At 40.9% G+C, this 3864-nt stretch overlaps 1 pseudogene; it reads left to right on the forward strand.

Moving 5' to 3' along the window:
• Nucleotides 1–930: 930 nt before the first annotated feature.
• On the forward strand, nt 931–1640 carry LOC102869446 (annotated as a pseudogene).
• The last annotated feature ends 2224 nt before the right edge of the window (nt 1641–3864 follow it).

Genomic DNA, 3864 nt, shown 5'->3' on the forward strand with positions numbered 1-3864 from the left:
AAACTAGGTCAAGTGCTGATTGTGGAACAGACCATCAACTGCTCATACGCAAGTTTAAATTAAAAGTAAAGAAGGTTAAAGCCTATCCACGGGAATAAAAATTTGATGTTGAGTCTATTCTCCCTAAATTTAAAAATCAACTCAGGAACAGGTTTGAGGCCTTGAACATTAATGGAAGACACCAAAAATATTGATCATGAAGAAAGCAAGAAGTAATTACAAAGAAGGAAAAAGAAAAGACCAAAATGGATGTCGTAAGAGACTCAGAATATAGCACTAGAGTGACGAGAAGCCAAAGGAAAGTGAAGAAATAAAGAAGTTAAGGAATTGAAGATTTCAAAGGACAGCTCAGAAAGACAAGGCAACATATAATAATGACATGTGCAAAGAGCTAGAGTCAGAAAATCAAAAGGGCCAAATCTGCTCAGCATTTCTTAAGCTGAAGGAACTAAATAACAGATTCAAACCACAAATTGCAATGCTTAAAGACGCTAAGGGTAGAATGTTGAATGATTAAGGAAGCATTAAAAGAAGATGGAAGGAGTATTCACAGTAATGGTACCAAAAAGAAGTGGCTGACACAGAAGAATTTCAAGAAATAGTATCTGAACAAAAGGCAATGGTGATGAAGGAGGAAGTTCAGGGTGGGCTGAAGGACTTGGCTAAAAAAAAAATAAAGCCTGAGAAATTGATGGAATATCAATTGATGTATTTCAGCAAACAAATACTGCCCTGGATGAGCTCACCAAGTTGTGCCAAGAAATCTGGATGACAACTACTTGGCCAACTGACTGACAGAGATGCATATTTATTCCCATTTTTTAAAAAAAAACACACCCAAAAACAGGGTTTTCCTCTCGGTTTCCACCTACCGGTCCATTTAAGCCTAAACTTGAATTTATTTCCTGCCGGCCTAGCGACACTTTCACCATGGCCCTCAGCGATGCAGACGTACAAAAGCAGATTAAGCACATGATGGCTTTCATTGAACAAGAAGCCAATGAGAAGGCAGAAGAAATAGATGCAAAGGCAGAGGAAGAATTCAACATTGAGAAAGGCCGTCTTGTGCAAACCCAAAGACTGAAGACTATGGAATATTATGAGAAGAAAGGAAAGCAGATTGAGCAGCAGAAGAAAATTCAAATGCCTAATTTGATGAATCAAGCAAGACTGAAAGTCTTCAGAGCAAGAGATGACCTTATCACAGACCTACTAAATGAAGCAAAACAGAGACTCAGCAAGGTGGTAAAAGATACAACCAGATACCAAGTGCTGATGGATGGACTGGTCCTCCAGGGTTTGTACCAGTTGCTGGAGCCTCGAATGATTGTTCATTGCAGGAAACAGGATTTCCCTCTAGTAAAGGCTGCTGTGCAAAAAGCGATCCCTATGTACAAAATTGCCACCAAAAAAGGTGTTGATGTCTGAAACGGTACATTGACTGAGAAGTACCAGAAATACAAGGTAAGTGTAGAAGAGGTTGTGGCATAGAGAAAGGTGTTGAGATCTATAACGGAGATCGTAAAATAAAGGTTTCCAACACCCCTGAAAGCCGGCTGGATCTCATAGCCCAGCACATAATGCCAGAAGTACGGGGAGCTTTGTTTGGTGCTAATGCCAACAGGAGGGTTTTGGACTAAGCGTCTTGGAGGTGGAGTTCCTTCCAATCTTCCCTTTCCACAACACGAAAGTTTCTGATATTTAAAGAAACAAGATTACCTATGTAACCTCCTCTTTGCTGTTCTAATAGTGTCTGTATCCATCAGCGGAATACCCTTCTGTAGCTAATGCCCTTGGCCTAACTACTACAAGTAGCAGCACGTTTCACTTAAAATGAGCAGGACGAAACCGCTAGTTCATCTAAAAGCAGCGCAGCTTTCCGTTGGCTCTGCAGCATGCAGATGACAGGCCCAAACGGTGGGGCTTGAACATGACTGGGCTCTCCTCTTTTGCCACTTACCTGGAGGATGACATCTATGGTGGTCTTGCTGTCAACTCTGCACTTTAGGTCTAAAACACATGTAAGGCATGCCTTCCTTCTAGCTGTAGTAGCTTAACTGTTCTCTAGTGGGCCTAGCGGGTTTCCTCATCTGTAAATTGTGATTTGAAAGTCTAAACCATGAATATGCATTATTTATTAAAAGAAAGATTTATGTGGAAAACAAAACAAAACACCACATGACCTAACAGTGCGGACATTATCAAACAATATCACTACTATCACACACTGGCAAAATCCTGCTGAAGATTATCCAAAAAATGACTGAAACGGTACATTGACTGAGAAGTACCAGAAATACAAGGTAAGTGTAGAAGAGGTTGTGGCATTAGAGATATTATTGCCAATGTCAGATTGATCTCGGCAGAAATCAAAGAGTACAAGAGGAATGTCTGTCTGCGTTTCATGAACTGTGCAAAGGCATTTGACTGTGTGGATCACAATAAATTGTGGCTCACCTTGAGGGAAATGGGAATTCCAGAACACTTGACTGTGCTCATGTGAAATTTTACTTGGACCTGGAAGCAAAACGGAGCAAGGAAACACTGCATGATTCAATTTCAGAAAAGGAGTGTGTCAGGGATGCATCCTGTCTCCATATCTTTTCAATCATATGCAGAACAGATCATTCAGGAAGCAAGGCTTTATGAGGAGGAATGTGGCATCAGGATCAGAGGAAGACTAATCAACAACCTACATTATGTAGATAACGCAGTCTTGCTTGCTAAAACTGAAGAAGATCTGAGTCACTTGCTGCAGAAGGTCAAGGACTGTAGTCTTCATTATAAATTCAAGTTCAACATCAGAGAGACAATGATTCTCACCCTTGGGCCAATTGGGAGCACCATGATAGATGGAGAAGAGATTGAGGTTGTTAACAATTACAGCGTGCTCGGCTCCACAATCAATACTCTTGGTACCAGCAGCCAGAAAATCAAAAGAAAAAATAAATTAGGTAAATGTGCTGTCAGAGACCTCTCCAGAGTGCTGAAAAGCAATGATGTCAGTCTAGAAACTAAGGTGTCCCTAATCCAGACAATGGTCTTCACAATTACTTGTGATGCTTCAGAGAGCTGGACAATGATTAAAAATGACAGAAGAATAACAGATGACTTCAAATTGTGGTGAAGGGTCTTCAGCAAACCATGGACTGCCAAGAAAACAAACAGGTCTGTCTGTAAGAAGGAGAAACCAAGTTTCTTCCTGGAGGCTAGGATTTTGAAGCTCTGTCTCACATACTTTGGGCATGTGACAAAGAAAGACCAGTCCTTAGATAGGACATCATGGTCAAAAGAGTGGAGGGACAGCACAGGAGAGGAAGATCCCAGATGAGGGTTGATACAGTAAGTGGGGCAATGGGAACTGGTGTGTCGGATTTAGGGAGACTGGCTCAGGACAGGGTAGGTTTCAGAGCTGCTGTAAATAGATTCGCTATGGGTTGCAATCAACTCAATGGCACATAACAAGAACAACAACATTGGAAAGAGTGCGGAAATGATTGTACAATATCATTAATATCATATGCAAGCAAGATTCTGCTGAAAAGTATAAAAAAATGACTGGAACATCACATCAACAAAGAACTAACAGAAATATAGTCTGGATTTAGAAGAGGCCATGGTACTTGGGATATTATAGCTAATGTCAGATGGATCTTGGCTGATAGCAGAGATTACCAGAGGAAGGTCTACCTGTGTTTCATTGACTATGCAAAGGCATTTGACTGTGTGGATCACAACAAACTGTGGCTGACTGTGAGAAGAATAGGAATTCCAGAACACTTGATTGTGCTTATGTGAAACCTATACTTGGACTAGGAGACAGTAGTCAGAACAGAGCAAGAAAACACTGCATACTTCAAAACT

The sequence above is a fragment of the Elephantulus edwardii genome, unplaced genomic scaffold (genome assembly GCF_000299155.1).
Source record: "Elephantulus edwardii isolate Elephantulus edwardi_28Jun2011 unplaced genomic scaffold, EleEdw1.0 scaffold00375, whole genome shotgun sequence".
Classification (NCBI taxonomy): Eukaryota; Metazoa; Chordata; class Mammalia; order Macroscelidea; family Macroscelididae; genus Elephantulus; species Elephantulus edwardii.